We start from the raw sequence: 22,812 nt of genomic DNA on the forward strand, positions 1-22,812 counted from the left end.
TTTAACGGATTGGACAGACACCCACCAGTTACTAACGGACACTCGATATGGGTTTAGAGAAGGAAGGTCAACCACGGACCAGTGCCTGAACCTCTATCTGCTGGTCGCTAAGTATACTATAGCCAGTAAGGAGGCGGTTTATTTGGGGTTCATGGACCTCTCCGCGGCCTTTGATCATGTGAATAGGGAAAAGCTATGGGCCTTGATGATAGGGCTTGGGGCGGACCAGGACCTAGTCAATATTCTTAAAGCACTACACTGGGACACAACTGCATCTGTTCACTTCAATCAAGACGGAAGTAAGACACCATCATTCCCATGCACCAGCGGAGTGCGGCAGGGCTGTATCCTAACCCCCTTTTTGTTTTCACTTTATATAAACAACTTAGACAGTGAATTGTGTAAACTGGGAGTGGACTCTCCTCAGGTAGGCACCCGCCCAGTCCTTGTCCTACTCTATGAGGACGAAGCGGTGCTCCTAGCATGGACTCCACGGGGATTACAGAGGCTGATTGATGGATTTGTAACTTTTATGTCCTCTCTTGATTTATCTGCAAACCTAGATAAATCGTATATCATGCTTGCGGGGGCCAGACCTTACAAAAAAAATTCTTAGAAGATAGGAACTTATAAAATTGGTCGGTTCCAGTCCTTTTCCTACCTAGGGGTATTATTTGACGGGCTTATTAAGTTTAGATCTTTAGTGGACAAACACTGCTCAAAATTGGTGGCCTCATCTGGGGCCATAATGGGTTATGGGAGAAGGCTGGGAAGATGGTCCCCTGAGCAAGTGATGAATTTGTATAGATCAATATGCAGTGCCAAGTCAGTTTAAGGGGGTTAAGTCTGGGGCTTTGTGAATATACATCAGGTCCAGACAGAGGAAAATAAATTCTTTAGAAGGATACTGAAAGTCCCGCACAGCACATCAGCCTACATGGTACATGAAGAACTGGGAGAACCCTATATTGAAGATCAAATCAAGGTCAGGCAGCTTTTGGCCTGGGTGAAGATTTGGTCTAACCCCAAGGCAGGCTTCAGCAGACAAATTATTATAGATTGTCTGAATCGAGACAAAGAGAGCTCCATCCCATGGCTAAATTATGTAAAGTGTACTTTGGAGGCTATTGGTTGTAAGAACCTCTTCACTGAGCCTGGAACCCTTATTACCCAGAATAAAACGCTAGTTAAGAAAAAGTTTGGGGAATGGACAACTGCAAGCAGGGCGTCCACTGAGGTGTGTAAATCTACAGTTGTGGCCGATAGATTACTGAAATGGGAGTCAGGAATGGAGCCTTATCTTTCACTGATCCATAACTCACAGGACAGATTTTATATGACCCGCTTTAGGTTTAACCTCTTGCATCACCTATTATCTGATCCTCTTGGTTTTACCTTAACGGTGGAGCAGAAGGGTACCAGCGGCTGCGACAACAAGTCTCCGCAGGATACCCTTCATTTTGTTTTGTTATGCTCATTTTATACATCACCTAGGCGTAAGTTCCTGGTGGGAATTTTGAAAAGAGCCAAGTTTAGACATGCCAAGATCGCCTCATTGTTTTTGCAAAGGGCCAATGATGCATATACCTTGTCCTGTATTATTAGTTTTATTAAGACGGCGGTAAGGATAAGGAATTCGAGAGAGATGGGTTGATTGTAATGCCCTGTATATAGAGATCCTGGATAATGAAAAGAAATGACATGATTTGAACTGTCTTTTTAATGTTTTTAATGTGTTTTAACTGTTTTATGTACTTTTATGGCATCTTTATAAGTGCCGAATAAAGAATTATTGATTGATACTTTGACATGCTAGTTATTAAACATACAATAAATAATTCACATAACAATTAATAAGAAAAAAATGTTTACCTATTTAATTACCAATTAAATATGTAATTAAAATAAAATGTAATTCGTAAAAAAAATACATATATATTTTAAATAACTTCCTACTCTGTTCCTCTATAAACAAATCCAACATACAAATAATTATAAAATTCTCATTAAATGTACAAACATTTTAATTGCACTTTAAAATGTACAAACTATGCAAAAACAGCAAAACAAATATATCACTAATACTATTACCTGAAGCTCATATAATAACTAAGGTATATTAGAGTAATTAAAAGTTCCACTATACTAAAGTAACTGATATTTTATACAAAAGGGGAGATATGTACAAGGAAATGTCAGAGCGCAGTGTTAGCCTCCTTGGCCTAACGCTGTGCTCTGACACTTCTGAAACGCAAGGTTGCACCATATTTACGAGATGTCCCTTCCTACACATAAACAATCCTAAAATGCCATTCTGTCACTTTCATGTTTGTTGCTTTATGCAGCACACATGAAAGTGACAAAATTACATTTTTCCAAAGGTTTGTTTATGTAAAGGAAGGGACACCTTCCTGGACATAAAGAAACCATGGCATTTTGCTTTTTCCATGTGTGCTGCACAAGGCAGCACACATGGAAAAAGCAAAAACGAGGAGAAATAATGCATTTCTCCTTGTTTCACCAACTTAAGAACAGGATTTACCTGGTCTTAATTTTGGCACTGCCTCCTATGTACATAGAGGGCAGCATCAAAATCAATGGGTGTTGCGATGAAACGCCCACTATAACACCCAATGCACGCCCCTTACACGCTGACCATAGCGTGAAATGGGGACTTATGTACAAGGCAGCGTTAAGCTACGTTAAGTGGGTTAACACTCATCGGTAAAAGTGGCGCTGTGGTGGCGATAGGGGCTTGAACATATGCCCCAGGAAGCCTTGTTAACAGTCTTTTAGCCTCTTTTAGACCTGCCATACGTACTTCCAGTAACTTTAGTTGTCTGTATTGTATTGTTACAGGAGCCACATTGTCAAGTTCAACTACATCAGGTTGGGATGGTGGTATTGGCCCGGCATCTTAGTTATTAAATTTGGTTTGTACTGCAGCCTCCTGGATGGTTTTAAAGACAAGGGAAGAAGATCTTCAAACCACTATTTTCTGGCCCTTTTGGGATGATTAGAATCATCTTTGCTTTAGAGGTAATCCACATTTGTAAAGCGCGAACAATCACCCATAAGGGTCTCTAGGCGCTGGGGGCCCTCGGGAAGATTAAGCAAGCTATTGGCCAGAGTCACATGGTGCTGGGCTAATCTGCCGCCGGTGCCGGGGATCAAACCCTGACCCCAAGATTCCAGAGTCAGTCGCCCTGGCTGTGGCGCCACACCTCTTCTTATAGTATTTGACTTTCTGCAGTAATGATGGAATTAGTGATATTGATGGAAAAGTGCTGAGAAATCTCTGTGACCAGTTTATCTCCATTGCATCTCCCAGCGAGACTGGTTCCTACACTCTGAAGGTGACGTTTGGGCATTGTGCAATATGTACTGGGAGAACCTGCAAGAAAAATATTATATAATATAAATAATATATATATATATATAATTTGCAGGACCCATTTCCCTGTTGTGATCAATTCCACGTCTTTGAGAGAGCTGGATACTCCCTCCTACTGTGGTAGCCATAGAGGTGAGATAGTGAGCCAATCATTGTCTCATTTGAGACTGATTCTTCTTGAAGAAGAAAACTGCTGGTAATGCTATCCTATACCACTTGCAGATATTCTCTGCTAATGAAACCAGTTGTTGGCCTACAGTCTGTGGGTGATAAGATCACTGGGTAGATTGGACTCTCTGGTGCAGATTTACAAGAAACTGATGCATGCGAAGAGATGTGTCAGTTTCCCTGTGCCATTCAGTGATACCCTTGCGCCACCACGAAAATCTTTAAAGCCAGTGCGCTCCCACATATGCGGGTCTGACTCCGCCCCTCGCCTTTGCGCCGCGTACCCTGCTCTCCCCGAGTATGTGTCTCTGATGTCAACGGCGCCGGGGACGGATTGGGCGGCTAGCACCCCATCGCCCCACCCGGCCAGGTCTGGTCCTTCCGGCTGGGTCTGGCTGGCGTAGGGCTGACTGGCGTAGGGCTGAACAAATCTCTCTGTTTCACATCTTGAGTCCGAGTCCCCGACTACGAATGGCTGGGGGGCGCTCTCTGCCACGTGAGGCGGCCAGACACGCGCTGGGACAGATTGGGCTCAGCTGCGTCGCGGAAAGGACACCGGTGGCTGCGTGGGTCTGTTCACGTCCTGCAAGCGGGTGGAAGAGCCCCAGTGCATGGCTCCTTGGTTGATTGGTCGGTATCACGGCGATGTACACACTGACAGCCCGTGCCCAGTTAGCGAACTGGGCCTGATAAATGAGGTTGCGTTGTAGTGAAGGGTGTCCATACGCACGCATTATGTGATTCTGGGCATTACGGCACCCCTTACACCTGAATGGGTTATTTGGTCGGTGCTCGTGTCCGGCGCTCTAATACTTTCGCGCGCATTACGGTTTAAAGGAGTTTCAACATTCCACGCGCAGGAATGTGTGACACGTTGCTCGTGTCCGGCGCTCAAATGCATGCGCGCTCATTACGGGATCCCGGGCATGACTACATCTCCCGCCCCTGAACGGATTAATGTGGTAGGCTGCTCGTGTCCGGTGCTCAGTTACTTTGGCGCGCAGTTGCGCTATGGTCAGATGCTTCTTCCCCCCTCAACCGGTGTCTCAAGAAGGCATCGCCGGTGTGCGCACACAGGTTCCCGAGAGTCGCGGACCTGGCGGCTCATGATCTCACTCCCGTGCCCGAATATGTGTGTAAATATGGTGCTCATGCACAGCGCTGCTATACCTTCGGGTCGAGTTCGCGCGATATAAAAGTGCTATTTACAGCAATGGTCGCGCAGTCCGATCCTGACCACACGTGACGCTTTGTAACCTGCATCTCGATCCCCCCCACCACAGGAACTGCACACACCCATATGGGGGCCGAGTAGCAAAACAAGTAATTAGGTTCCATAGCTGGGTGAAACCACCGTCAGTTGGAGATAGGCCCAGGTAAAATAGGGTTTCTTCATGTCTAGAGGACCATTGCGGTTGGGGGTATCACCCAACGGAATCACTGGTCGCGTACTGCAGCTGCAGGAGATTGGGATCCTGGTTTACGGACACTTTTACCGCGCTCAGGGAGTGCTGCCAGCCTACATATGGTGCTGCTGTCCCAATAACTGGGGTGTCAGCGGGACAAACACAAGGGGACATTATGTCAATAGAACATTTGTCACGCCCAGGGTGCACTGAATCTCTACTTCAACGGAGCAGGAATTTGGCACCGCTGGGGATGCTCTGGGTTTGTGGGGGGGGCACCCCTCCTGCCACCCTAGTACTAGGGAGCATGAGGGGAGGGGCGAAGTAGGACTTAGTCAATCCTCAATCCCCCCCCACCACAGGAACTGCACGCGGTGAGTGTGTGCATGCATAGTTCTGCCTTTTCAGCTCATGCAACATACAACCATTGACAATCCAATAGTGCTAATTGATGTAGGTCCGACGTTACGTTTTTCATATGGCAGGATGCAATGTCAGAAACAGCATTATGCAAGGCGGCCGGCCCCCTATGGTTTGGGCCTAATGGGGTAGTGGGAAAAGCGCGTAGGCATGTTACTGGTTCTATCCGGAGGTCGGAAGGAACAGCGACATACAGGTCAGGAGGCCCACCACTCTAAACTAAGTAAGAAAGCACATGTGTTAAGCCTCGTCCTTATTTATTTTGCCCTCGCTCAGCCGACTCGAGGCCCGGGGCGGCACGCCTGCATGTCTCCTCGAGTGACATGTGCAGGCAGAGCCTGAGACTGCTTGGCGGCCGGGAGATAATTTTATGTGGGGGTAATTGAACTGGTGCTTATGCGGAATATCCCGGCCGATTGTGCGCCAAGGAAATAACAAATATATATTCATTATATATTCGCGCCACCGCCACATCTTTGCCTAGCAAGCGCGGCTTTGGTGCTGGTAACCAGGGTAGAGCCTCAGGGTTGCGTCCTGTGATTTTGAGAAAATCGCTTAATCTCCCCGTGCCTGGATGGGAAATGAAAATACTGACCAGGTGCAGTCGCCAACTTTAGTGCAGGCTACCAGGGTTAGGGCCTCGAGGTCGCGTCCTGTGATCCTGGGGAAATCTCTTATCTTCCCGTGCCTGCATATGTATTATAAATACGGTACTCATGTGCACCCGTCCACTCTGGCGCAAGAAACCAGGGTTCGAGCCTCGAGGTCGTGTCCTGTGATTTTGGGCAAATCACTTAATCCCCCCCTGTGCCTGAGTATGCAATGTAAAGGCAGTTCTCATGCACAGCTCTCCAATACCTTCGGGTCGAGTCCGCATGCTTTGCGGACTGAATGTCGACTCTAGAAGGTGTCGCTCCTCGTACACATGACAGACACTAGTTTCAGGATTGCCCATGTTGCAAATTGTACGCCACCAGTTGGCACTGTGGCGATGCTGTACCAGCACTAAGCCTGAAAGTATTGGTATAGGGAGGAGATAGGATGGAATTAATTTTCGTTGCCACGTGCGGCACGGTTGACTAACATTAATGCATAGATGTGCATGTCTATTAACAGCAGTCCCACAAGATTGTTTTCAGCACATTTTACTGCATGTTTTGAGCAGCCACAACAGGATTCAGACTTCACAGATGCCCCCACACATGCCAAGGGGAGGTGCGTCCCAATTAGGGAGTTAACTGTTGGAGACATCGAGAGAATTCAAACTATACTGACAGATGGCATCACGTGTCCCTCGTCCCCAACCTTTTGCTGAAAGGGGGTTTGGGTAATTTGTCATTGTTGTTGTTGTCTTGACACCCACCCCCATTGCTTATGGCCTCGCGCTCCCAAGTGCATCAGTCCTTGGGCAGGGCGGACCAGAGTGGGGATAGTCCTAACGCAGAGCGGTCATTGCCATGTTAGTAACAGTTAAACACGGGTCGCTGCCGACAGTCTAAAAGAGGTATGCTTATGCTCGCAACTCTGCCCCGCCAACATGCTTATGTAGGCCGCCTTCACCTGTCACTCATAGGCTGACCTGATAGGACCCTGAGGCGGAAGCCGGGGTTTTCTTCTGTCTAAACTGCTTTTATTCCTTGTGACTGCACACTCGTTTTCTGTGTTTTTTTTTAAAACTGCACATTGTTTAGAGAGCGAGCGCCTGAAAGGGAAGATCAATATCCCTTTTCAGCGTTAAGCTCCCACGTGACTTGGGGCCACGCCCATCGCTTTTAGCCTCGCCCACTCCTCCTCCACCTCATTACCATGCACACAACTCGACAGCGCAGCGGTCGAGCGCAGCGGGCACACCTTCAGCACGCCGAAGACACGCCAAAGACTAGCCCGTCTGTGCCCGTCTGCGCCCAGGCGGGCTTAGGGCATACCACTCTGCTTAACTCTTCTAGCCCTCGGACCCCCTTTCACAGGTATTCGCGGGACACACTGCTTGCTCTACGCACGGCCAGACACCCCAGCTGTTGCTATTATTGGATTGAGGGTTCCGCATTTAAACATTGTCTTGCCTGTCGCCCGCATAACACTTGCAAGGACCCTGACTCACTGATTATGGCTCTGCTTAATTGCAGATCACTGCCTTGTCATGCCACGGAGGTTCACTCCATCCTTTTGGACCATAGTCTGGATGTCTTATTCCTGACGGAAACGTGGCTGACTACAGGTTCCGACCCCGACATTGTCAACGCTCTCCCCCCGGTATACCTCATGTTCCATCTTGATAGGCCGGATGGGAGAGGGGGTGGAGTGGCCATTGTCTACAGAGACACATTCTTATGCAAAGCAGTAGACTGCGGCATCAACAACGCCGAAAGTTGTCAGTTTACCCTTCGCGTCTCCTCTACTGTCTCTATTGCTGGCCTCCTTGTGTATCGGCCTCCCGCTACGCTAGGGAACTTTGTGGATTCTTTCATGGAGGCTGTTATCCCACTGGCTGCTGCCTCGTCCAACTTTGTCATTCTTGGGGACTTCAACTTTCATTTTGACGACCCCAATGACGTAGTAGCAAGGGATTTTCTAAGTTCGCTCGGGGCACTAGACCTACATCTCATTAATATGGGAGCTACTCATATTAGAGGTCATCAGCTTGATGCGGTTTTTGCTAATTCTGCGAACCTACAGGCTCTCCAGATGTTGGCTCTCCCCTGGACCGATCACCATCTCATTCCGTTTAGCTGGTTGCTGGGGAACCGGAGAGACCCCGCACCAAGACAACATATTGTGGAACGACTCTGGTCGAAGCTCCCGGTGGACAGTTGGGCGGAAGAACTAGCTAGAACCTGTCCTCACCCCGTAGATGACCCCAACACCGCTGATCAGCTCTTGGGCGAATGGCTGACTAACTCTCCGGACTTACTGATCCCGAATAAAAGGAGGCTTGTCAGGGAGAGAAGAACTGGCTCTGCCCCCTGGTATACCCCCGAACTTAGGTGCATCAGAACCTCTTGTAAAAGGCTTGAACGTGCTTGGAGGAGAGAGCAGACGGAAGAAAGCCGGGCCAATTACAAAAGGGAGTTGAGGAAATATAAAAGCGCACTGAAGGACGCTAAAAAGATTTTCTTTAGCGACAGGATTGAGAGAGCAAGCAATTCTTCTGGAGAATCATTTAAAATCTTCAAGGAACTTCTGAAAGCCCCGGTCCCTCCAGTGTTGCATGATAATCCCAAAGAAAAATGTGAGGAACTGGCCAGCTTCTTCCATTCAAAAATAGAGAAAATCTTATCCTCCTTACCCACTATTCCTCAAAGCCATGAACCGGTTACTAGCCTCACAAGTCGCTCGATTGAGCTAGCATCTTTAGGCCCCTTCTCGGAAGAGGAGGTGATAAAAGTCCTGTTGGAGATGAAGAGTGGCTCCCTGAGTGACCCAGTTCCCATAAAACATCTTAAGCTCGTGGCTAACACCTTGTCAACTCCTCTGACTGATCTCTTGAACCTTTCACTCGCTCAGGGCACAGTGCCCCAGAGATGGAAAAAGGCTGTGGTGAAAGCCCTATTGAAAAAACCAGGACTGGATTCATCCAATTTGACCAACTTCAGGCCAATTTCACTTCTGCCTGGATTTTCTAAAATTGCAGAGAAGTTGGTCAACCGTCAGCTCTCTCACCATCTTGAGTCTAACCACCTGCTAGGAGATTCCCAGACTGGTTTCCGCCCCGGCCATGGAACAGACACTGCCTTGCTGGCAGTAGTGGAGGAGGCAAGGAGCACTCTAGATACAGGAGGGTCAGTGGCAGTGATCCTCCTGGACTTGAGTGCTGCCTTTGACACCGTGAGTCATCAGGTGCTCCTCCAACGTCTGTCAGAGGTAGGTGTCTCAGGGACGGCCCTGAAATGGTTGGGATCTTTTCTTTCTGACCGTTTCTACCAAGTCTGGGAAGGGTCAGAGCAATCTGCCCTAATCCCTCTTCAATGTGGAGTCCCGCAGGGCTCATCGCTGAGCCCTACCCTATTTAATATATATATGACTCCACTTGAAAGAGTGGTCGCCCCTTCGGGGGTGAAGATCGTCAGTTACGCTGATGATACTCAGCTGGTGGTGGGCCTCACTCAGCTGGCGGAACAACCTGAGGTGTTACACGACTGCCTTGCCAATGTTTATCGTTGGATGTCTATCTCCGCCCTAAAGCTTAATGGAGGTAAAACCGAGCTGATGCTCCTGGGCAATTCTAGCCCCTCCATTATTGCGAGCTGCTGGCCCCGGTCTCTTGGTGACCCACCATTCCCCAAGAAGGAGATCAAGTCCTTGGGAGTATGGTTGGAAGAAGACCTGTCCTTCAGGACTCATGCCAGGAAGACAGCAGGGGTTTGCTTTGGTTTACTGAGATCAGCCCGAAAGGTGCTACCTCTGCTTCCTGATCCAGCAAGGAAGCTGTTGATACGTGGCCTGATTCTATTGAGGCTCGATTATGGGAATGCGCTGTTTCTCGGTGCTCCTGAAGCGACCTTCAAAACCCTCCAACAGGTGCAAAACGCAGCTGCGAGAGTCCTTATGGATGTTCCCAGAAGGCAGTCTGCTGCTCCGGCCCTCAAAGCGCTTCACTGGCTCCCCGTGAAGGAGCGGGTGAAATTTAAAGCGCTATGTACAGCCCACAAAATTTTACATGGCAAAGGCCCCCCCATCCTTGCTAACATGGCCCGTCCTTACAAACCCTCACGTCTGCTGCGCTCGGACCAAAAACACCTTTTGCAGTTAGCGAGAGTAAGAAGAGCTCGTTCTGGGGGCAGGCGTTTCTCTGTGCAAGTGGCCTCTCTTTGGAACTCTCTGCCCCTCAAGATTCGCTCAGAGCCCAAGATCCTACCATTCAGGAAACTTCTTAAGACCCACTTGTTTCCATAGTAGTGATTAGCTGAGTCTCTCCTTCTGGTCTGTTGCGCCGGGATGCCCCCGGGTAAGCTGAGCGCATTATAAATTTCATATTATTATTATTATTATTATATGGGGGAAACCACACATATCTAACTGTAACCTAGCCACCCAGGTGGGTGCCTAGTCGGGAAGGGCAACGCAACTGAGATAAAATGGTAGTTATTATCTAATGCTAAGGGGAGCCTGGATTAAGCCACTAGATGGGTGTAGATATGGGTGTAACTCAGTGCCCCAATCGCATTGAATACGGGGACGCACTGACATAGCGGCAAAATAATAAGTGGTCACCACATAGCGCCTCACTAGGGCCAAAATCACAGCGCGCAATGCTTAAGCCAGACAGATTCCCGAAGCTGGTATGCATAGCGCACTGCTTAAGCCAGACAGATTCCCGAAGCTGGTATGCCTAGGGGGTTTCATCACTGAGGGATCTGTAGGGGCATAACTCCCATAAGGAATAAGGGATGGTGGGCAGGGGCAAGAGTCGCCCCTTGCCCATGGTCACCTGCGGGCAGCTAGGAGCACTCCTGTGCTCCAGGTTTAGCAATCAGAGGGGACTGGCCAAAGGTTAAGTAAAACCCTTCTCGCCTTAATAGCCAAAGAGGGCAGGCCCAGAATTGTGAAGAGGTGTAACCTTCCCGCAGGGGGGCAAATAGTTCTTGGCTCATCTTCGCAGGCCCAACGGGTCCTTTATTTCAGCAGACCCTATCCGATTGGGATGGCGTCTCGAGCTTTGGGGACATAGATGGGGCCAACTACAACACCAGGAGCTATAGCTCACTGGTAAGTCTTGGGCCTGTGGATATAAGGGATCTCACAGGGTTTGAGTCCCGCTAGCGCTGTCACACTGTCATGAGGTGGCAGAATTCCAAACTCTTCTTTCTGCTAGGATGGTTCTCTTCCAGCTAGTGCAGGAAGCCCTAGATAGGAGAGGTTGCAGGTAAGACTATAGTGGGTTGGTGGGGGGCCCTGGCTGCGACGGTGAGCCGCCTCCAGGGCTGTGGCGGAGTTACAGGGCGATCTGGAAGCAGGCCGGTACAAAGGGGGTACTATGCCGCTGACCGCGGCCCCCGCAGGGGGCCAATCGGTGCCTTAGTGCCCCCGGGGCACCGGTCACCCCTCCCCACCCCCTCCCACAGGGGGGGGGGGCGGGGACGCCGACCAGAGCCCCCCTCCTCGGGCTGGGCGGAAGTGACGCGCAATGCGTGTCACTTCCTGGCCCTGGTTTGAGGGGGAGGCTATTTAGCCTTCCCCCACCCTCCTGGCGACCTCTTTGTCCCCCACCTCACCATTTCCCTCCCTACCACTTACCCGGCGTAGGCATTGGGTGGGGGGGGGGGTTCTGAGCGTTGTAATGTTTTCTTTTTCGTTGCAGGCGGAGTTATAGGGCGATCTGGAAGCAGGCCGGTACAAAACCGAGGAGCCTCAAGGGAGGTCCCGGAAGCCGTGTCGGCGCCCCGCTAGTCCTGCGGGCGGTTGTGGGCCTGAACAACCGGGGGCTTGCTAAGCGACCCTCCGCCCCGAGAGGGGGGCGTGAGTAGAAGTTAACAACGGCACGTGATCGAAGAAAGAATCACCTGGAGGGCAGCAACGGCGGGCATCACTCCCGCGCTGCCCGGCTCATCAGGCGGGCAGGCGACCCAGTTGGTTGCCTGCCCTTGGATCGCCCGTAATATAACCCACCCATTACATATTCTGGAATTATGTAATAAACCTGCAGCATTGTTACCCAACACCAACTGTCTTGTGTGTGTCATTTGGGTAACCTACTATGGGGGAGGGGGGACAGCGGGGTGCCCCTGGGGGTACTATGGTCCTGATGAGGGCTGACATTTATGCAGAGCACAATATACATATCCGGGCCAGTATGAGGGCCTTTAGTTTGCGCTACCACTTTGCCCATTCTTACAGAGGTTTAGTTTCCGTTCATCGGTGCTAGAAAACAAACAAGGAACAATAGTTATTACTTTATGTATATGGCATTAAGCAAGTCTTACAATTATAATAGATGCCCCTGTCAACGTAGCCAGTGTGCTCCACATCTTTTTTTATATATTTCTCATACAATACATGTTCTACATTCATTTTGATTTATCTCTCTGCGATGGCCATCTTGTCATCATAACCTATATCACTATAAATATCCCATACATTGCATGATGATCCCTCTTTAACACTCTCGTGATAAGAGCAGTATGTACCCAAATCACGTACAAAGAATAATGCTTGACCTACGTGACGATCTAGCCTTTTAGGAAAACGGACTTTCACCATAGTGCCCCAGACTGCAAGATGCAACAACCATTTCAAAATGACTAATCTTCCAGTGAGTTTCGGACGTGCTGATGAAAGAAGAGTCAAAGACCTGACCCCCGTACCGTCTCGAGACGATGCGTACATACTGTGACATTACCTCAATAATCCTTTTAAGATGCCAGTGGAACGTGCTCATTTGAAGCATGGTTGAAAATATTTGGCATAGTTCCCTGTATCTCAACTAGGCTTCTAGAAGAAATCACACACTTGTGTGTCCACTGGTGCGAACTTCTGGAGGCACTGTAGCTCAAGCACCAAATGTGGCTAAACGGCCAGAGCGGGCAACTTTGAAGCTGGGGAACCAGTTTCAGCTCTGGCTGGAGGTTCAATCAATCAATCAAGTTTCTTATAAAGCGTGACTACTCACCCTTGAGGGTCTTAAGGCGCTGAGTGGGGGGGGGGCATTGATCTGTGGTTCAGTCAAGCTGCCATGTCTTGAGGTCCTTCCTGAATTGCAGCAGCGATGGTGATTGCCTGAGGTGCAAAGGCAGGGAGTTGCAGGTGTTCGCAACAAGGTAGGAGAAGGATCTTCCTCCAGCCGTGGTCTTGTGGGTCCATGGGATGGTGGACAGGGCCAGTTGGGCTCAAACATCCTGTGATTCCATAAGAACCGCAATCTTCCCATGCCTAAAAATGAATGTGTCCGTCTGGAATGCAACTTGTGCTCATGTAAAGCGCTCTGATCCCTTCGGATTGAGTTTGCGCTTTATAAAACTGCTAAATAATAACTTGAGCTTCTGAAAACACACCAAGGCCTGAGTTCAGCCCAGGAACTGAGGCACCAGTGGAGTGGCTTTATGTTATTTCTTGTGCATGCAGAAGCACTCACTGGCTTATACTACTTTTGCAAAGCGTGACCAATGGAGGGCAGGGGACTGCAAGTGGGCTATGGAATAAGGCCCCGTCCTGATGGAGATTCCCATTGATATGTGGAGTAAAGTTTTTAGCAGCTCCATTCTTTTAAAGGAGTGTGAATGATTGACCATTAGCAGTGGAATTCTGCGAATAAATTTCCATCTCTACATTATGTTATGTTATGTTAATTCACCTTATTAAGCATGCGAATACCCTGAGTTGTCTTGAGGCTGAAGTTCAATGTAAACATAACTTAATCATGACCTAAATCTGGAAAAAACAGGTTTTAAGACTCTTCCCAAAGATTGATAATGATTTTGCTGACCTAATATGTATAGGGAGTGAATTCTATAGTTTGGCAGTTCCATAAATAAGGCTTCGGCCACCCCAATTAGATTGCGAAACATGGGAACAGCCATAAACTTGGCATCAGTGGAGTGGAGCTGTCTGCATGGTTGGTACCATTTAAAAATATTTTTCAAGAAAGTGGGTCCTGCATTATTAAAAAACTTCAAACGCCAGACACAAAGTTTTAAACCTAATGTGGCTCGCTACCGAAAGTCAGTAAAGCATCGGAATCTCTTTGGAGACTGATTGGTATTGAGGCAAATTCACTAAGATCCTTGTGGCTGTATTTAGTATCATCTGCAGCTTTTTTAGATGTTGACTTTGCATGTTCTGATAAAACCCGTTGCAATAGTCCACCTTTGACAATAAAGTGCAGTTACAACCGCCCTCCTTGAGTCCATAGGTAAATAAGGCAGGATTTTCTTTAGTTTCTTGATTAAATAAAAGTAGGCCGAGACAATGTCATTTGTTTGATGAACATAGGACAGCTTATCATTAAAGACAACTCCTACGTTTTTAGCGTTGGCTAAAGATTTAGGCACTTCTCTAAACTCTGCAGGCCCCCAAGAGACACCCCATGCTGGTTGGAGATTGCCAAAGATCACTATCTCGGTTTTGTCTGAATTAAGCTTCAGACAGTGCTTACTCATCCAGCTTTTAATTTCAAGCATACAGTTTTGAAACGGGGTAGGGGAAAAAGGTTCATTTTTATAGAAAGCTACCACAATTTGTGTATCGTCGGCGTAGGATGTCAGATTAAAACCAAATTGCTGTATCAGATGTGCTAGTAAATGTTAAAAAATGAGGGACTCATCGGCAAGCCCGGTGGAACCCCAAAAGATAACAAATAAGGGGTTGATTTAAACTGGTCCAGGGCCACTGATTGTCTTTTGTCCGTCAAGTAGGAAGATAGCAGGGAGAGAGCATAATCTTTTACACCCAATTTTATTAGGTGTAGTTTCAGCAGGTTACGGTCAATGGTATTGAATGCTGCTGATAAGTCAAGGAGAATCAGGGCCGCTGCCCCAACTATGTCCATCACTGCCTTAATCTGCTCTTTAGCCTTGATTAATGAAGTCTCCGTGCTATGTTCCAGGCTGAATCCGATTTGGGAGGGATCAATCAATTCATTGTTTTGTATATATTGAGCTAACTGTTGATTCATGATTTTTTCAACTATTTTCAACCACCTGTTCACCACTTCACAAATTACATATGATTGTTTCAAGAGTAAAATCCAAACATCAAAAGCTAAAGCTTATTTTTTTTTTACTTTCTACGTAGTTAGCAAGTTACCTAGCAAGCAAATTTGTGTTGCCAAACGGGCGATTCTAAGAATTGGCCCGTTTCCAAACGTAAAAAATGCTTTTCAAATTTATCAAACCCTAATTTGCGTTTTGGTAACCTGTTGCCAAATCACAAAATGGGTTTGCTATTCGCTATTTGGAAGGGGCGTGTTTAGGGCATCCATTCCAAATAGCGAATCCTAATGGCATGTATGAATGTTTTGTGACCATAAATGCAGTCGCAAAACATTCACATTTTACCACCTACTTCAAGTAGACGGTAACCCATTCACAAATGGGAAGGTGTCCCCAAGGGACCGCCTTCCCTGTGTAAATTTTTGTAAAAGTATTTTTTAAGAGCAGGAACACTGCCTGCTCTTAAAAAACGAAAGCAAAACTTTTCATTTTTCTTTTTGTAATGCATCCCGTTTTCCTTTAAGGAAAACGTGCTTTCTTTACAAACGGACCTACCTCATTAATCATAATGAGGTAGCTCCGTTTGCGACCCACTACGAAACTCATGGAATTTCATACATTAGAGATTCTCTGCTTGTAAGAACATAGTCTCACACTCTGTGAAGTTGGTTACCTGGTAAGAAAGTCTGGTTACTCTTTCTTGCCATCTATTGCATGGGCAAAAAACCTCACAGTCTTGGCTTAAGGCTTGTCTATCATACAAGTTCCATTTCTCTTGTTCACGTGATCTGGCAGTTTTCTTTTGTTGACACGTACTTCCATTGGCTGCACACTGATATCTCTCATATCTATTCTATCGACTTGTTTCCTTTTCATTTCACTTTAATCTTTTATCTTTTAGGTTTATAAATAGACCTAACAATCACACATTTTCTTTGGCTCTATAATGTGGACATAATATCAATTGTGTAATCATGTATATATGCTAGACTCTTAATAGGGTAGTGACATTGTGACATTTTGTTGAGATAATATTTTGTCTTTACGGAAATATGATTATTTGGAGGTGGGGCTCCTGAGGAAGGCAGTTTTCTGCCAAAACGCGTGTTGAGACATCTTGGACACCACCCTACAATGACATTAATCCATGAGATAGTATTATTCAATGTACTGTAATGTTTTTTGTCAGACATCGAATTAATTTACTATGCTGACAATATGTACAAAATAATTAAGTGAGATATGTGTGAATGAATGGTTGAGTGACAATAGTCAGAATATTGTGTATACAATATTTTTCTGCAACAAAATGTACATGAAATCAAAAAAACCTTTTTAATGAATTTATTTCATAATAAACATTTTTGTATTTTTCTATCCCTAGTGTCACTAATATTATTAATATGATTATGTTCTAGCTTTGTTGTTGAAGTAGCCCTAGAAACGTTACAGTATGTATTTCCCTGCCTAGGTGTACTTCACATTGGTATCAGGGGGCCCTTTGTCTTTTCCATAATTGCAACCATTACATACCTAGGTAAAACCCCTGAGAGCACATTTTGCATATAAAAGAATTACATCTTCACTGGTTAAGCAGACAAGAAGCTTCCATGCTGACACAAGATGCTGAGGTCCCTGCACGCAGAAACTCCAGCACGCAGTGGTCTGGCACCCCTTGCAGGGTGTCCAACTTCAGACTAAGACTGGGTCTTTCCTTCACTCCCATCAGGTAATGGGGTTGGCTCTTTCCTAGGGGATTCTTGGCTTTGCACCCACATACATGCTAGGTATATTTAGGTACACTTAGATAAGGGCCGCATAGTAGGAGTACGCATGATTACTGCCATGTATCTATATGCCTGCATATATTCACTGTTTTACCTAGGCCTGGGCGGTAAATTCCGTTCCGCAATTGTGAACAGGAAAAAACCATCGCGAACAAGCAATTCCGCGTGTTCGCGGAATTTCTGCGTGTTCGCGGAGATTTTTTACCGTTTCGCGGAGATTTGCGTAACGCAATTACGCAAATTCCGCCCACCCCTAGTTTTACCACCATGAAACAATTCTACATTTTATTTACTCTGTTGGTGCTTGTAATCTTATACATCTGTTCCTGTCTAATGATTGTCACAGCAAACATATTTTACGTTAGAATGATGCTGGTCCAATAAATGCTTATTCAAAAACGTCCCCATGATTTATTCTGTGCATCTCTCCGAGACCAAGTGAGCATGCATGAATGACTGGGTGAAGAGTACTGCGCTGTTTCAACGATCCCTGAAAGATCAAGGGTTGTCATGTTCCATTGTTGCCAGAAACTAGTCGCTCCTTGGTAAGGTTAGGGAGCTTATGGTGTCACTGTGAGCTAGCTGGTCTAAAGGCTAACATATTCTCTGGGGTGTCTGGAATCAGTCTGGACATCAATCCCTTAATTTATATTGTCTAAACGTGCAGATCCTTTGTATTTTGAGGAACTACATGACAGTAGAGAATGGCATACAAGATGTAATTCTAGTTTTATTGGGGCGCCCATGACAACATGCTTGAGCTGACACACTGAAGATAATTGTTGGTTTAAAAACTGGCATCCCGGAAAAAATGCTGGTTCTTGAATAATGGATTTAATTCATGACAAAATGTGGCACCCAAGGGATATGGAGGGGATCCACAGCAAAAGCTAGCATATTGAATTAAATATTTTAAATAAGGGAGCACCTGTGGAACATAGGGGGCACCAAAGACAAGATGCTGGTACTGGCATACTGGAGGTAATTTTTGAGATGTGAGGAGCACCCATCATAAAATACTGAACTATATGTGCTCAGGGGAGCCAATATGTGGGTGGAACCTAAACCCTTCTCTCAGTATGCCTCTGAAAAGCTTTATTTGGTTGATGACTTAAGGTTAGGAGAAAATTGCACTGTCAAGCCAGTCCCAAAAATCTATATAGATTAGTGTACACTGTACTCTCAAACACAAAACGAAACTCTGAATTCCATCTTGATGACTGCCATCCTCCCAACAGTGCCACTGCCACAGAAAAACACTGTAAATTATCTACTTATCTAAGACACTTTAATAGCATTATATTGTCATGTATTTGCCCCTGAAAGTTCAATCCCAGGCAGCTTGATAAATAAATTAAATGATCACAGCTGCGGAGAAGGCAAGAACGTTTTTGTGGAAGTACACAACTTCTCCTAATCAAAAAGATGTATTACTGACTACCAACATGTGGGCGGAGCCAAAACCCCTCCCCTGGCAGTGCTTCTCTCAAACTAGACCTAAAGAAACCTATAGGATACACACAATTGGATGTATTTATATTTTTTGTATAGAACTACGGCTCTTGGTAAATGTCGGTATGTTTAACCTGCTGAAACATAATGATGAGTGCGACCTGTAATCCCACCCGGTAATTATTGTTATTCATAATTCTGATCCCATCTCAATAAATCGGGACATTTCTACTAGGGCCATACTCTAGTGCATACACAAGGTATCCACTATTTATGTCCAAACATAGCCTGCTTGAACTTTAGCCGGCATAATGCTTGCTCTATGGCACTCTATAGGATGCGCACAGCCTACTCACCTTCAGTTTGTGCATACAAATTTGTGAACTGATTTACCAATTTTGATATGCATGTTAATGTGGAGTTAATTCATTTTTGTAAGTTCATGTATTTTCTTATGTAATTGTATTTGTCTGCTGTTTGTCTTCATTTTTTTCATGGTGCACATTACTTCATAAATCTTAGAGGTGATTATATCTCTTCCACTGACAGATTATATCCAACAGCCTGGAGCTGTTCCTTGGTTACCACTTGACCGTTCAATATTAAAGCCAAATTTTCATCATTTTGAACAAGAGTTTTTTTTGCTGTTTTTGAAGATAATTTCCCTCCAAAGTGAGCTGGAGCTAATTACAGCATTGGAAACTGCTGACAAGGATTCTGTACATTTTGGCAAAGAAACTAGTTACAACCTTATTGCATGAAGGGTTCATGTTTCTCCCAGCAGTGCATATCAAAATGCAAAAGAAGCAGCAGACATGTGGCACAATTATTTTGTGCTGAACAGAGTCAAGTGCTCTTGGCATTGTTAATGAACAAGAGAATTACCGTGTAACTGTGCAGCAAAAAAACCATCATGCTCTGAGATTTATTTTACAATTCGCAGATCCAGCAAATGCTCATAAAAATAATTTTTCTCTGTCTACATGCACTCACAGTGCCCACATTTTCGTACAGCTAGGTAGATTTTAAGCAGAATTTGAAGTACTGAACTCCTTCCCTGATTGCAGAGCACATCATTCCACAGCAGAAGGGTCCCACATTTTAAGCCGGAATAAACTGAATATACTGATCAATAACTATGGGGCAGATTTATGAGGGACTTGCGCCCCTTTTACGCCACCGTTGCGTCACTTTTGTGACGCAGCGGCGGCGTAAACCCTGCGCCACGTTGCGCCCCATTTACATCGTGACGTATCTATGGAGATGCGTCACGGTGTAAAGCCCTGCGCCACGTGAATCCTGCATCAGGTTTCACGTGGGCGTTTTGATACAGGGGGGGGGGGGGCGTTCCGTCGCAAGAACGCCCCTGAAAAGTGACTCAGTGAAATCTATAAGATTTCACTGAGTCACTTTCCCAACTCTGATGCGTCAAAACCCTGTGCCTGCTTGAAGCAGGCGTAAGGCATGACGCACCATGTTAGGGATAGGGTAGGTTGGAACAGTGCTGGAGTTGCGTTGCGCTTGCGACGCAACTTCAGCACTGCGCCAACCTTACGCCGGCAGATGCGTCACGTATCTGCTTGTCCTTGCGCCAATATGCACCGCATTGTAAATGCGGCGCATCTGCGGTGGCGCAAGGGCAAACTTGCGTGACGCATCTTCCCTGGCGCATCCATGCTGATTTGCAGGGATGCGCCAGGGAACATAAATCTGCCCCTATGGCCTTAGATTGGCAAAACATCCCTCCCTACCTTGCCTTTCTAAATAGCTGCAGCTGAATTTAAAACACAACACCCTACAGCTCGCTCATATTAGAAATGTGTTACCACCAGCTCCCCAGTCCTTGTCCCATTCATGACATATGGAGATAACCATCTACCAGACAGAAAAACGAACAAAAGGAATGCTGGACCCTCTACTCCACCCCCTCCCATCAGGAGTGCTAAACCAGTACTTTCCCAGCATTCGTTTTGAACTACTAAGCCACTAACAGGAAGGCCGGCCGCTCAGGAGGGATTCAGGGGCGACATGAATGGGATGAGGACAACGGGACCAGAAGTAATATAGATTACGGGTAAGTAATAATGCATTACCACCAGGACCCCAATCCTTGTCCCATTCATGACATATGTAATCACAACTGCCAAACTCTAAATCAGACTCTAAGGGATTTGCTCAGAATCACACAATGCTGACTAGCTCCAAAGGCAGGCTCCCCCCAAATTCTAACAACAGCTCGAGCCACTAGGTTATTGTTTGCCAACTCTGGAGCTCTTGCTGGAAAGCAGTGATTTCTGTCCACCCTTTTTCAGTGCACCAAACACTTTGCATGATATAGCATAGAAAGCAAAGACATACTACTGGGAAGTGCAAAAGTGCTTTGGAAAGAAACCCAAAAATGAAATACTTCTAAAAGCTTGATATTTGTGATTGTTCTCTATCCACGGTCATGTGCTGAACACCCTTGGAAGAGCGATACTGTACGAACTATATGAAAATTGGATTCCTTTTACCAACATCGCTATTTTGTTCTGGAACTTCTGAATGATTTTTGGCATTGGAGCCTTTTAAGGCAGGAGAACTTGCAATCTCTCCTATGTATTAAAGTAATATTTAAGCCACGATATAATTTATGTACAGGCTTAAGGTTCTAAAAGTAGGAGCAGTGAAATGGGGGTATAAGTCAGAATTCAATATTTTAATTCACTTAGGTCATATTTTATATTTTCTCCTTAATATTTTTGATAGATAGCCCAACTTACTTTGTATTCCAAATAGATGTCACTAAAAATATCGATGTGAAATTCATCAAGTAATAAACTGCTTATGAAGTACCCAGACACTCAGGATTCAGGAGCGATAAAAATGTTATGAATAAAAAATAACCTATACATAATGTATTAAAGCTAATTCCACTTGCATCACTGAGTGAACTGTAGTCTTCATTAATGTGCGTGTGTTTTAAAGAGCTTTGTTTCCATAAATATTACAAATCCAAAAGATGTGATTAAAGGTAGGAAAGAGTGACTATAAAATGATGCAGCGTATTTATTATTCATGTCGAATAGCACTTTTAGAGAAAACGTGCGCACTGAATATTCAATTTGCAGTCAATAATATTTTGTTGCAAAAATAGGATTCACTGGGGACTAATGTTTGAGCAACTGCTATTACTGGCAATGTTATACACATTTGAGCAGAATATAAACATTCAAAGATGGTTTAAACGTAGTTCCATAAATAAACCTTTTAGGTATGCAAAAACAAGAATACTTTTAAAGAAGACACAAGAAATAGACGTTGCTTTTAGTTAACTGGATTTTCCCATATGTGTTCCTTTTGAATAAATGCATAAATAAGAGAAAACGCTGCAAACTTTTTTTTTCCCAGTGTGTCAAACAGAGTTCAAGCGTATATACTGTTGCAAAGTAATATTTATTTTCACGGCCGGTTTTATTGATTTTGCAATGTGACTTGTTACAAAAAAATTATTGTGTCTTCGCATTCAGAGCTGCTCATAGATTAAGGAAGGATATATACATGCTGAATCATGATTGTATTCAATTTACAATTGTATATTCTCCACAGGATAGCAGAATACAATCCTATAAGGCACACATTCAGATTTCTGGGGAGGCTATCAATATCACATGTTCAAGTACTGTGGACAATATTTAGAGGTAGGTGAAGTTCAAAATTTCCACTTTTCTAGCCTCAGCTGGAGCCTCTGGCCAAAAACTTGGGACAATGGCTTAGCCACCAAAAGGCTGCCGGCCAGTGTTCATCATAAGGTCCAAACCACTTGAGAAGTCCTCCCTTTGGCCATTTTTGGGTTTTGCCTGCACAGTGCTTGCACTCTGCTTGCGAAATCTCTTGCATTTAAAAACAAATCTTAAACTGGCCTTAGAGCCCACCCATTACTTACCTTTGCTTACCACTGGCTGGCTCCAAATGGCACCACCCCACTTTACTTACCCATCGGCTGGCAACCACATTGTTTGTTTCCTTGCTTCCTATTGGTCTGCAACTCCTCCTCGACTCCGTCTTCTCCTGGACTTCAGCCAAGTCTTCATCCTGCCATGGAGCCTGGACCAAGTACTACTTCTGATGGCCAGTGTCTTTCCACTGTTGGCACCTGCAGGTACTATGTTTGAGTTTTGGAGTAACTTTTTTAAAATTTGATTTCTAATGTGCTTGTGTTAGTGTTTATTTTATGGAGTTCCTGTGTTGCTTTAACATTCTGTAATTACCTGCTTATTAGTTCAAATCTTGGAGCGGTTCTAATGCTTTCTCTGTGCAAGTTTTTATTTTAAACTATCTTTTGCTTGCATGCATATCGTATTCTGGTCAGAAATCCACACTTCGGACATGGTGAATCTTGTTCAAGTTTTGCAGTCACTTTGGCCTTTTCTAATTAGTTCAGGTCTTTCTTTTCTAATGCATTTTGTGCTTTCTGTCTGAATGTGTTTATTTGATTTGATTTTTAATGTAGTCTGTGCCAGTGGCTATGTGCAAATGTTTATTGTAGTAATTTACAATGC

This window comes from Triturus cristatus, chromosome 6 (genome assembly GCF_964204655.1).
Source record: "Triturus cristatus chromosome 6, aTriCri1.1, whole genome shotgun sequence".
NCBI lineage: Eukaryota > Metazoa > Chordata > Amphibia > Caudata > Salamandridae > Triturus > Triturus cristatus.